Here is a 13870-nt window from a genome sequence, read left to right as displayed (position 1 = left end):
TGAGTGTGTGTCACTCTACTTCAATCAGGGTATGTCATTCAGTCGATGTAAGTCTGTATGCCTGGCTGTGTGAAGATGGGCAATCATCATTAGACATTTGTAATAATTTAGACCTTTGTATGGAAAAATTGATTAAAACAAAAATCTATTAAAAATTAGGTCATTCTCACATAATTTTTGTATCAATATATCAATCAGACATTAGTTAAGAAAGTTATTTATTTTCTTGATTACCCAGGGGGCGCAGGGGTCACCCGCCAGTTTGTGCAGGGTGGTACTCAGATAAAAAATCAATATTAGGGGGATATCGATCATTTATCTGATCTCCAAAAATGTCTAATAGTGTATGCCCAGCTTCATTGTGAACCCTGATTTGTCATTTGGTCAGTCTGTCAGTACAAACATAATACACATTATTTAAAAAACAAAAACAAAAGAATGTTCAGGGTCAGGGAGAGAAGAGGAATTTTTTTTTTTGCATTTTTGTTTACTTTTTTTTTGGGGGGGGGGGGGGGGAGGGCTACAACAACAACAAAAAAGTAAAAATAAAGAAGAAGGTTATTGCCCTAAGGCCCTGTTCACAGTGGTCAGTTGCGTTGCAGAATAATTGCTAAATAATTCTGCATGTCAGCTCACTGCCCATACAATTCTATGGGGCTGTTCACAGTACTGCGTTGTAACAGATCACTTTATTCCAACTCTATGCATGCAAGCTTTGTATTAAAGTCTATGGCCAGTCTCCATTGCAGTTCACAGTAATCATAACACATTATAACACATGCATTATGCAACTGACCACTGTGAACCTAGCCTGAGTGAAGGATAATACTCACCTAGCATGTTTATTAGATACTCACCTAGTTTTTTTTTTTTTTTTAGATACTTACCCATACTGTTTTATAGATACTCACCTAGTTTTTTTTAGATACTTACCTAGACTGTTTTATAGATACTCACGTAGCTTTGTTTTTTGAGATACTTACCCAGACTGTTTTATAGATACTCACCTAGTTTTTTTTTAGATACTTACCCAGACTGTTATAGATACTCACCTAGTTTTGTTTTTTTTAGATACTTACCCAGACTGTTTTATAGATACTCACCTAGTTTTTTTTTTAGATACTTACCTAGACTGTTTTATAGATACTCACCTAGTTTTTTTTAGATACTTACCTAGACTGTTTTATAGATACTCACCTAGTTTTTTTTTTTTTAGATACTTACCCAGACTGTTTTATAGATACTCACCTAGTTTTTTTTTAGATACTTACCTAGACTGTTTTATAGATACTCACCTAGTTTTTTTTTTTTTTAGATACTTACCCAGACTGTTTTATAGATACTCACCTAGTTTTTTTTTAGATACTTACCCAGACTGTTATAGATACTCACCTAGTTTTGTTTTTTTTTAGATACTTACCCAGACTGTTTTATAGATACTCACCTAGTTTTTTTTTTTTTTTAGATGCTTACCCAGACTGTTTTATAGATACTCACCTAGTTTTTTTTTAGATACTTACCTAGACTGTTTTATAGATACTCACCTAGTTTTTTTTTTTTTTATAGATACTTACCCAGACTGTTTTATAGATACTCACCTAGTTTTTTTTTTTAGATACTTACCCAGACTGTTATAGATACTCACCTAGTTTTGTTTTTTTTAGATACTTACCCAGACTGTTATATAGATACTCACCTAGTTTTTTTTAGATACTTACCCAGACTGTTTTATAGATACTCACCTAGTTTTTTTTTTTTTTAGATACTTACCCAGACTGTTATATAGATACTCACCTAGTTTTGTTTTTTGAGATACTTACCCAGACTGTTTTATAGATACTCACCTAGTTTTTTTTTTTTTTTTTTTAGATACTTACCCAGACTGTTATAGATACTCACCTAGTTTTGTTTTTTTTAGATACTTACCCAGACTCTTATAGATACTCAACTATTTTTTTTTTTTTTTTTTTTTTTTTTCTTTTTAGATACTTACCCAGCCTGTTTATTAGGCTGCTTGTAGAGGGGTGTTTAAGCTGAGCTGGATGCTTCAGTGTGGAGACAGAGGCGATTAGGATGCTAGAGTGGAGCGGATAGATGTTTGCAGCATGGAAGCAGAAGGTATGGCTTGGGTCGGGTGGACAATCCTTCTTACATGTAAATCATCACTAACCCAGGATGATGCCATTATAAACTATTTTCATTTATACATTCGATGGTATAGAAAACAAATTTGAACACCCCCCCCCCCCAAAAAAATATAAAAAATTTGGTCAGTAGCAAATGAAGCCCACCTGCCAGTTAATTATTGAGCAGCCAGTTCATTAATAAGCAGCTAGTGGCTTTCATTTGCTAGCATGGCATCTCATTCCTGAGTTAGTAAAGATTAACATGTTAGGAGAATAGTCAGCTACTACTTACGTGACCGGTGGCTGTGTCATTGCAGAGATGCTGGTGTTGCAGGTGATGGGAGGCAAGCAATGCAATGGGGAATCCACTCTAGCTTCAGGGCTTCCATTTAAAAGGTTTCACTGAAGGTTGTCCTGCTGGTTTGTAATCCTTGGGAAATTCAGTTATCTTCCTGTTGGTGAAGCACTGCAGCAGATGTGGTCTCAAAAGTTGCTTGTTGTACACACACTCCGGGTTCCCGTCTGCTGCCAGCAGCTCGTAGGCGTTTGCAATGCAATGGATGACGCAGTCTTTGTTGGTGCTTGATTGTTGGTCCACCGCCAGATACTCCATGTTTTTTGTTGGGTCCTTCATGTAGTTTCTGTAGCTGTCTTCTATCTGCCTGATGGCCATACTTCCAAAAGCCATGGCCTTGTAGCTGTCTGCAACCACCACCTTTGTACCTTCACATGCGGTGACAAATCCATGCTGATGTTGGCAATCCACGTGGAACTGAACAGTGGGCACTGTTCTGGGTCTGACCGGAAAGCACACTGCTCTGATGCAGGGAAGACCAGTCGCATCCTGGAACTGTTGTCTCAAGAGTTTCACAGCTGCCTCTAATACTGCGCAGCGGAGCATCCCGGTGCCTTGGAGATCCATCTTGTCCTCCATGGTCAGCCGCAGGTCTGGCAGCCAGGGCTTTGGACCCCTCCGTCTTCTTTTCTTCGCCCTCTGCTTCCCTGTTGTGGCCTGGCTGCTGACAGCCGGCCCTCCTCTGCTCCTCTTCTTCCCCCTCCTCCTCGGTGATCCCTGCCCATGGCTTGGGCCTGGTCCAGTCATCATGATGTCCTATTCAGTCCTCTTGTCAGGTTTTTCTTCTTCCAAAAGCCTTTTTTTTCTTCTAAAATATAAATTCAGCTGGAGACTCGCAAACTGCTGCAGTTTCCAATGGCATTTAACAGACTAATGACTTCCAACTGCCATCTCCGGCAGTTGAGCTCATGCCATCTCCGGCAGTTGAGCTCATGCCAGTGGTCTCATGCAGGCATTTTTTTGAATCCTGGTCAGTTGGGAGCCATGAGGATGATCTCATGCAGGCATTTTTTTTTAAGCCTAGTCAGTTGGGAGATGGCTCATATGTCCAAATACTACTAATTCCTTACGTTTTCTCTACTGTTTACAAATTATGAACATCTTTTTATTCACTTTTGTTAATATATTATAATTTTGGATATAATTGTAATTAATGTATATTGGAAAACATTAGCTGTTATCTTGATTTATGGCAGGTGCACACTTAGCAAAAATGCTAGCGTTGCGGAAAATGCTGTCTTTTTGCTGCTAATGGAAGTCTATGGGCAGCAGGAAAAAAAAAGCATATAAAAAACGCATTTGCATTTTCTAACAATGCCTTTTTAAAAATGCATGTTTTGTTGCATAATATTAAAAAACGCATCAAAAATGCACATAATGAAAGTCAATGGAAACACAATGGTATGCATTTTTCATGCGTTTTTATATGCTTTTTTTATTATTGTTTTGTGATGTATTTCCGCTTCCTGTTGTCTTCCTAGTTATTTGCTTAAAACGCAATTGGAAAAAGCATGAAAAATGCATACAAAACGCATGTGTTTTGTATATGCAAAACGCAAACGCATTGAAACGCACGCAAAACGCTTGAAAAACGCATCTGCAGTAAAAAAAAACGATAATTCAAACACACTAAAAATGCAGTAAAAACTCAGCAAAAACGCACACAAAAACCCCCCGAATGTGATATAAAACGCGACCTTTCACGTTATGTTATCTATGCATCCAGCCTATATCAGTTTTCAGTAGAGTAGCAATAGAGGATGCAGAGGTTGTGACCATACCGGGCCTCAGTATTAGCTCTCTATTGGTCCTGTGCTGGTAATATTCACTTCTATAGATGCTTCAAATAGTAGTAATTAATTAATTAGTAGATGCTTTCATTAAAGTGGACCTGAACTCAGAACTCCTCTCTGCTCTAAAAGATACACAATAGCATAATAACCTTTCAACAAAAACATTTCTTTGTTACAGTTGATACAAATCCTAAAATAAATCAGCACAGTGTCTACTTCCTGATTCATGGAAGCAGACATTGTTTACAGCCTGTACTTTCAAATGGGCTTATCTGCTTAACTGCCATAGGCAGTCATGTGACACAGGGGAGGATCAAATAACAACTTGTGATTAGACACAAATGAGGGAGAATTAAACTGGCTAAACTCTTTAAATACATACAGGGTGCATTTCTGTTATGTTATCCTTGTGTCCTTTGCAAGAGTTCAAGTCCACTTTCACAAACTGTTCCCCATCCCCTTCTTGAACCTCTAACACTGTGGTTGTCTTTGGCAGGTTTTGGTGTGCTGTATAAATTATTATGTATAAAATGCTTGGGTGGGCCCAATGTAAAACTTGCACTGGGGCCCATATAGTTTCTTAGCTACGTCACTGTCAGCTTTTTTTTTTTTTTGTAATTTAGTAGGTATAAACTCTTGTTACAACTAGTGGTGGTCAGAAATTACACCTATGTGTATTTACGCATCGTAATTCACAATTAAGGGGAACCTTAAGCCAGAAAAAAAGAGATTTACTCACCTGGGGCTTCTACCAGCCCCCCACAGCAGTCCTGTGCCCTCGCAGTCACTCACTAATCCTCTGGTCCCCCGCTGCCAGCTAGTGTCGTTTTTGACGAAAGGCCCGTCAGGACTGGCCACGCGTAGCTTTTTCCGCATTCCCGACTGTAATTAGCGCTATTGCGGGCCGCAACGCGTACAAAAATACGTATGCGTGCGTAATGCGGCAACGCGTATTTTTGTACGTGTTGCGGCTCGCAATAGCGCTAATTACAGTCGGGAATGCAGAAAAAGCTACGCATGGCCAGTCCTGACGGGCCTGTCGGCAAAAACGAAACTAGCTGGCAGCGGGGGACCAGAGGATTAGTGAGTGGCTGCGAGGGCACAGGACTGCTGCAGGGGGCTGGTAGAAGCCACAGGTAAGTAAAACACTTTTTTTTTTTCTTGCTTAAGTGTCTCTTTAAGCTTTGTAATTGTAATGTGAAATTTGCAGATTACGCGCAAACATTTTTTATATGTAAACATAATCTAACTGTAATTACGCATGTAAGAGGAATTTACATTAAATTTAGTTTAAAAGTCTCTAGAAGTAGGTGAAATTTACGAATGTTGCATAATTTTCTTTGCCTGACATGGACATGAAAGTTTTTACGCATACGAAGCGATTATTTGTATTGAATATTTAAATAATAGCCGCACATGCGCAGTATACTGGCTGATGGACACAAAGTTTTTGTTGCATACGAACGCATTTTTCCCATTGAATAGTAAACTAATAGCTGCGCATGCGCAGTACACTGGTGAATAGGTGCGAATATTTTTATGCATTAAATGTGAAGTCATGCGTTTTTGTGTCATTACAGGCATAATTACGATTCACAAATGTAGTATGCTGTACGCAATGTGTTTACAATTACGCAATGTATAATTGGGAAAGAATTACAAGTTTTGCGTAATCATAATTTACCCATTACAAGCACCACTAGTTACACCTCATATATGCATCTTACTCAGTTACTACCTCAGTGACAATATACATTTACTGTAATTTTCCACCTTACAGCAGAACATATGAATTCCCCTAAACATTCACCTTATCCTCTCACGCCCCATTCTTGTTAGAGCTTAGCTGCTTGAGGACCACAAGCTTACACCCCCCTAGTGACCGGGTCATATTAATTCCCCTAAACATTACTCTTATCCTCTCACGCCCCATTCTTGTTAGAGCTTAGCTGCTTGAGGACCACAAGCTTACACCCCCCTAGTGACCGGGTCATATTAATTCCCCTAAACATTCCTCTTATCCTCTCACGCCCCATTCTTGTTAGAGCTTAGCTGCTTGAGGACCACTGGCTTACACCCCCTAGTGGCCGGGCCATTTCTTACAATTCAGCACACTGCAGCTTTATGGGTTTGTTCACACTAAGAGCCACTGCACTCTTTTTTTTTTTTAGCACTGGCGATTTTTAAAAATCGCCTTAAAAGCACTAGTGCAATGGTCGCTCATGTAAGTGTTCTCATATAAGCGATGAGCTTTCTATCCAATCGCAAACGCGGCTGCTGCACCATTTTCTGAGCGTTTGAGATTCAATAGAAAGTTTATGGCGAAATTACGAAGAGCTTGAAAAAGTGCTTTGAATTGCGTTTCCCCAGCACTCTCATGAATAAATACATTGTATTTATTCATTTCCGGGTTAGAGTTCACTTCCTGACTTGACGTGAAAAAAATCATCACTGCACAAAAGTGCTTATAAAAGTGCTTATCTAAGCGGAAATCGCTCAGAAAGCTCTTGTAAAAGCCCTTCAAAAATAGCCCTCAGCGCTTGCAATGTAAGGCCTTACAGTTCGCTGCATGGCCACACAACTTGGCACACAAATTACTCATGGCTCCTTTTCTTGCCACCAACAAAGCTTTCTGTTGGTGGCATGATGGCATCTGATTGCTGCTGCGATTTGTAATTTGCGATTTGTATTTTTTTTTATTATTATTAGTGTCCTTTTTTTTTTAAATGTTTTTTTTTTTTTTTTTGCCTCCCCCAAGATCTAATCACAGAGATTGCCTCTCATAGGCATCTCCCTATGAGAGGGATCTGTTTCCCTGCCACTCGAGGGGACAGCTCAGTGACAGAGCGGTCGCCCATACAGTGCTGCAGTAGATCACAGCACTGTACATGTAAATAAGAGTGTTTTTTTTTGGCTAACTGCCTACCAGCCATGATCGCGGGCTGGCAGGCTGATCACGGAGCTCCACTCTGTGACTCGGCAGGGAACCATCGTGCATGCTCGCGCATTCCCTGCTAATCTCCGCCCCAAGGATGTGACGCAAGGTCCTGGGGCAGCCACTCAGCAGCCGCCAATTGGCGCTAGGCAGTCACAGAATGGTTAAAATTGGCATGAATTCCAATATTTAACAGGTAAAATAGCTGCCATGTGACCACTGGAGCCTTTTTGTGACAGTTGCACACTACTAGACAAGGCCAGTTGCAAAGGCAGGCCAGGGAATTTATGGAGCCACACTATAAAAATCATACATCACAAAAGTGGTCCCCACTCTAAAATGGGAGGTGTTAGGTTGTAAATATGCAGATAAATATACCAACCCAGCTACAGCCAACAGGATAGGCATGTGGCACTGGGTATACTGCCCAGTCGAAACAGGAAAAAAGGACGCAGGAGCCCTTATGGAAGAAAGGGTGCTGCATTGGCGCCTGTGATAAAAGCAGCAATTTGGGCTCAGGGCGGCGGCTGCTATCAGGTGCCTGCCGGTTCCGAAATTTACAATTTTTGATGCAAATCGTGGCTTTTACTTTGTCACTAAGATGCTAGTTTTGGGCGCCGAGAGGTAATCATTGAAAATTTCCACATCCGCAGGTGCACGATAGAGTCACGGGTGCCGGGGGTTTGTTGAAATGCAAATTGCGGGTGCTCGCATAGTGGGTGCCAGTGATGCTATCGAGCGCCTGCGGAAAATGTAAATGATGGTCACCTCCCAGTGCCCAAAATTAGCATCTTAGCAGCAATAGTGCTGCAGAGGGGTAGGAGAGGGAATAAGGTTAGGCACCACCAGGGATAGGCACCATGGGGGGATCTCAGGGTTAGGCACCACCAGGGGGGGTCTTAGGGTTAGGCACCACCAGGGGAGTTTTACAGTTAGGGACCAACAGGGGAGGCTTCTGTGTGAGAGTAGGGTTAGGTTAGCTATAGTAAAATATCAGTATTACTGATATTTTACTATGAAATCCAGCAGTAGAATATCACTCATTTTAGCGATATTCTACTATCTGCAATACCGTGCGCCCTGTTTTCTAGATGCCTTTATTTCATGTATGCCTGCCCAGTGCCCACCAACTAGTGAGTTTAGACAATAATCAACCTATAGACACATATCATGCAATGCACTTGAAAAACCTAATTTCTTATGACAACCTAAAATTTTCTAAACCTGCCATTTCATGATTCTGGTGGTGGTCTTCTACTTTGCACTTTTTTTTAATTTATTTTTTTTTACCTGTTCACTGCAGTAGCGTGCTGCTAAAACACCATTTACAGGGAGTGCAGAATTATTAGGCAAGTTGTATTTTTGAGGAATAATTTTATTATTGAACAACAACCATGTTCTCAATGAACCCAAAAAAATCATTAATATCAAAGCTGAATATTTTTGAAAGTCGTTTTTAGTTTGTTTTTAGTTTTTAGCTATTTTAGGGGGATATCTGTGTGTGCAGGTGACTATTACTGTGCATAATTATTAGGCAACAAAAAACAAATATATACCCATTTCAATTATTTATTTTTACCAGTGAAACCAATCTCAACATTCACAAATATACATTTCTGACATTAACCACTTCAGCCTACAGCGTCGAAAATCTTAAGCATCCGAGCAATGTTCACCTCCCATTCATTCGCCAATAACTTTATCGTTACTTATCACAATTAATTGATCTATATCTTGTTTTTTCCGCCACTAATTAGGCTTTCTCTGGGTAGTACATTTTGCTAAGAGCCACTTTACTGTAAATGCATTTTAACAGGAAGATTAAGATAGAAATGGAAAAAAATCATTATTCCTCAGTTTTTGGCCATTATAGTTTAAAATTAATACATGCTACAGTGATTAAAACCCATGCATTTTATGTGCCCATTTGTCCCGCTTATTACACCGTTTAAATTACGTCCCTATCACAATTTATGGCGCCGATATTTTATTTAGAAATAAAGGTGCATTTTTTTCAATTTGCGTCCATCACTATTTATAAGCTTATCATTTTAAAAAAATTAATAAGATACTCTCTTGACATGTATATTTAAAAAGTTCAGACCCTTAGGTAACTATTTATGTAGTTTTTTTTTTTTAATTGTAATTTTTTTTATTTTTTTTTAAATACAAAAATGTATTTGGGTAATTTTAGTTTGGGAGGTAAATAGCTAATTTTAGATGTAATATAATGTATTTTTTTATTTAATTTAGGTATGTGGGTGCAGTTTACTATTTGGCCACAAGATGGCCACATTAAAAAAATTCCTAGATGTGAACGATCTTGCATCTAGGAACTATAAGAAGAAGGTGATGTTTCCTGGGGGCAGAAATACCGCGCTCTCTGATGAGAAAGCGTCGGCATTTCTGCCGGAGACTTAGATCGGTGAATGGGAATTATATTCCCATTCACTGATCGGGGGGGCAGCGGGAGCACGCGCGGGCGCGCACCGATCGCGCGCACCACACGGCTGCAGCAGCAGTGCCCATCTGGACGGATATATCCGTCCAGATAGGGCGAAGTGGTTAAAAAACAAAACAAAAACAAATCAGTGAGCAATATAGCCACCTTTCTTTGCAAGGACACTCAAAAGCCTGCCATCAATGGATTCGGTCAGTGTTTTGATCTGTTCACCATCAACATTGCGTGCAGCAGCAACCACAGCCTCCCAGACACTGTTCAGAGAGGGGTACTGTTTTACCTCCTTGTAAATCTTACATTTTATGATGGACCACAGGTTCTCAATGGGGTTAAGATCTGGTGAACAAGGAGGCCATGTCATTAGTTTTTCTTCTTTTATACCCTTTCTTGCCAGCCACGCTGTGGAGTACTTGGAAGCGTGTGATGGAGCATTGTCCTGCATGAAAATCATGTTTTTCTTGAAGGATGCAGACTTCTTCCTGTACCACTGCTTGAAGAAGGTGTCTTCCAGAAACTGGCAGTAGGACTGGGAGTTGAGCTTTACTCCATCCTCAACCCGAAAAGGCCCCACAAGCTCATCTTTGATGATATCAGCCCAAACCAGTACTCCACCTCCACCTTGCTGGCGTCTGAGTCGGACTGGAGCTCTCTGCCCTTTACCAATCCAGCCACGGGCCCATCCATCTGGCCCATCAAGACTCGCTCTCATTTTATCAGTCCATAAAACCTTAGAAAAATCAGTCTCGAGATATTTCTTGGCCCAGTCTTGACCCGACGCGCGTCATCACATAATATCATGCCACAGGTCAGAGGTGTCCCAGCCACCAGGCAAGGCCAGATGGTGGCCTGGAGCACCGGGTGGGAGAGGGGCGCCCCCTGCGGGGGGGGGGGGAGTACCCAAACTGCGACCCCTGTGGTGAACCCAGTTCATCCCCAGTCTTCCGGCAGGCAGAGCAGGGCTACGCCAAGATGGCGTCCGAAGCCCTGTACTGGAGACTATTTGTCTCCAGTACAGGGCTTCAGGCGCCATCTTCCCGTAGCCCTGCTCTGCAGGTCAGCGCGGGACTTTCACAGGCTGGCTGCGCTGCTGCAGACCGTCGGGGGAGGCTGCGCCCAGGGAGAGGACTCTTCTGCAGGTGAGTAAATGCTTTTGTTTTTACAGGTGATTATGCATTTTTAGTGAAAAGCTGCCCACATTAGCATAATTTCCTGGTGAATGCTGCCCACATTAGCATAATTTCCTGGTGAACGCTGGCTACATTAGCATAATTTCCTGGTGAACGCTGGCTACATTAGCATAATTTCACGGTGAACGCTGGCCACATTACGATTATTTTCTGGTGAACGCTGGCCACATTAGCATAATTTCCTGGCAAACGCTGGCCACATTACGATTTATTTTCTGGTGAATGCTGGCCACATTACGATTATTTTCTGGTGAACGCTGCCCACATTACAATTATTTTATGGTGAACGCTGCCCACATTATGATTATTTTATGGTGAATGCTGGCCACATTACTATTATTTTATGGTGAACAATGCCCACGTTACGGTTATTTTCTGGTGAAAGATTGCCGCATTCCGATTATTTTATGGTGAATCATTGCTGCATTATGAATATTTTCTGTTGAAAGATTGCCGCGTTACTTTTATCTTCTGGTGGAACATTGCTGCGTTACGATTATTTTACGGTGAAACATTGCTGCGTTACGATTATTTTACGGTGAAACATTGCTGTGTTACGATTATTTTACGGTGAAACATTGCTGCGTTACGATTATTTTCATCAGGGGGCACCACACGGGGGCCACAGGTTTTCTCGCCTGGAGTGACAAAATGGCTAGAGACGCCCCTGCCACAGTTCACAGAGAAGATGCAACCAGCAGTGGATGAAGATGGAAGTGGCATGGAGCCGCGGATTGACAAAGCAACGTGTCCGCTGGGAGGGGTGAGAAGCTATGCTGCTGAAGTCTCTGCAGAAGCCGCAGGGAGCAACAGATGGGGGGACTCCTTGGTGATCCCCTACAGGCTCTGGGGCCCTGGGGCAGTTGCCCTCTTTGCCTCTATGGTAGTGTCGGCACTGGGACCTGGGTCCTATAGAGCCTTCCCATTCCTCTTCTGGTCCCCTCGTTCCTGCACTGTCACCCCCAATGGGTCAGAGACTGCTCTTTTCTGCCGTGGGAGGCTTTGTAAGTCTTCCGGGGCCCAAGTGCTCCCTGAAGATGGGCGGTTTCTTAGGGTGAATGCACAAGTGCGTGATCTCGTGCATGAGCAGTACGGAGCCACCTGTCTACGTGAGCACTCGGTCTCCCGAAGACTTCTAAAGTCTCTCGCAACACGAGATTTGAACGGGGGAGCCAGCGCAGGAATGACGGGACCAGGAGAGGAACAGGAAGGGGCTCCAGGGGTGGTTAAGGTTATCTACGTATGGTTCAGTTTAGTTGCCAACCGGGGGGGGGGGGTGGGTATGGTTACTTGCCAGGGCGGATTAAGGATAGTTGCCCACTGGGGGAAGCTGGAAATTTGGGTGCCCAAAAATTGGTGGTGAAAAAAACAAGATATAGATCATTTCATTGTGATTAGTTTTGATTAAGCTATTGGCAAATGAAAGCGCCCCCCCCCCCCCCCCTCCTTCGAGAAACAAGACAAATCATTTGCATTGCTAATATGTCCCCACTTAATGCGACTTTCTGAGAAATCACGGATCCAGCACGCGTCTATACAAACAGCACAGCGCAGGCTGACTGACAAGTGCTGTAAACACAATGCGGACACGTTCACCTCGCTGCCAACCCATCTCACACTTTCCAACTCTTCTACAACTCTTTCAGAAAAATCAACAGGGGCTCCAGAGTCACGTGATCTCCCGCGCAAAACTTTCCCAGTGCTTCGGCCATCTTCTCTTCGCTCAGGCTCAAGCCATAGATGAGGTTGTACTTGTGTATGATCTGGTTGGCTCTTTCTGCTTCTACTAAACCCGTGGAGAATGAAAAGTAAGAATTTAGAGAAGTCATCAAAACCTGTTATTTTGTTAACCTGTTAGCCACAAAAGAATGGTCCGGTGTTAAGATGACCATACACTCATGGCCACATAGGCCATGGCCTAGGGAACCACAGGATCAAAGGTGGGTGGACAGCAGGCTATACTAGGGGGAAAGGAAGAGTCAGCTGGCTACCTATACTTGAGGGAGGGGGGTCATCAGCCTATTTATACGGAAGAGAGGGGAAGAGAAATCTGGCTTCTTATACTGGAGGGAAGGGGGGTGGGTCATCTGGCTATGTGTACTGGAGGAAAGGGTCGATGGGCTACCTATACTGGAGGGGGGTCATCTGGCTATCTATACTGAAAGGGGGCGGCCGCTGACAGTGGCCTTGGGCGGTAAAGAGTTCATATCCGGCCCTGCATACACTTGGTGATTTTACCCATCAATATTTCCGGCAGATTTGATCACTGTGATCGAATCTGCTACAAATTAATTCCGCAAGCAATGCCGGACTGATTGATTTCTGTCCGAACAGAAAATTCAGGAATGTCAGGGATGTGTCACTAGCAGCGTTTGGTTTGGCGCCAACTGACGCAGGGTGTTGGCAGCAGAGTTACTCTTACCTGCCCAGACGGCCCACATCCGGTGTCTTTTCTCCATGCTGCAGCACTCCTCTCTGTGTCTGCTCTCCCTGTGTCCGTTTGGGTAAATATTCATGGTGGAAATAAAAGTTGCCAATTGCTTATTGGGGTATGCTACAGGCCACCTCTTATTAATGAAGCTGCAGAACTGCGATTGCTACAGCAGATTGAAAAAGCTGCAAGTAAAAATGAGGTCATAGTTATGGGCGACTTCAACTTTCCAGACATTGACTGGGGTATTGAGGCTACCCATTCTGGTAAAAGCAGCAGATTTCTGGCAGCACTACAGGACAATTACTTGACTCAAATGGTAACGGAACCAACTAGGGGGAATGCGTTACTGGATATGATCATTTCTAATAGACCAGATAATGTATCAAATGTGCAGGTTCAAGAACATTTGGGAAATAGTGATCACAACATGATAACGTTTGATCTGGTGACTGATAGGCCACGGGGCAGCGGGACCACTAAAACTATGAATTTTAGAAAAGCACAGTTCAATCAAATTAGGCAGGCACTAAGTTTGGTGAACTGGGATAATGTACTACAAGGGGAGGAGACTGAAGGGAA

At 42.5% G+C, this 13870-nt stretch overlaps 1 protein-coding gene across 5 annotated transcripts in view; it reads left to right on the top strand.

Annotated features, from left to right (window-relative positions):
- Positions 1-13870, top strand: part of FBXL3 (F-box and leucine rich repeat protein 3) — a 107280-nt gene that overhangs the window by 48184 nt on the left and 45226 nt on the right. For 2 of the 5 annotated variants that reach the window (XM_068267891.1, XM_068267888.1), the window contains exon 2: positions 1986-2118. The exons of the other annotated variants lie outside the window; for them this stretch is intronic. The gene's annotated coding sequence lies outside the window, so the exon portion shown is untranslated. The remainder of the gene's footprint in view (positions 1-1985; positions 2119-13870) is intronic. 5 annotated transcript variants of the gene reach the window in all.

Source organism: Hyperolius riggenbachi, chromosome 2, assembly GCF_040937935.1.
Source record: "Hyperolius riggenbachi isolate aHypRig1 chromosome 2, aHypRig1.pri, whole genome shotgun sequence".
Classification (NCBI taxonomy): domain Eukaryota; kingdom Metazoa; phylum Chordata; class Amphibia; order Anura; family Hyperoliidae; genus Hyperolius; species Hyperolius riggenbachi.
Note: the sequence above shows the minus strand (reverse complement) of the source record. Positions and strands in the feature narration are given on the sequence as shown.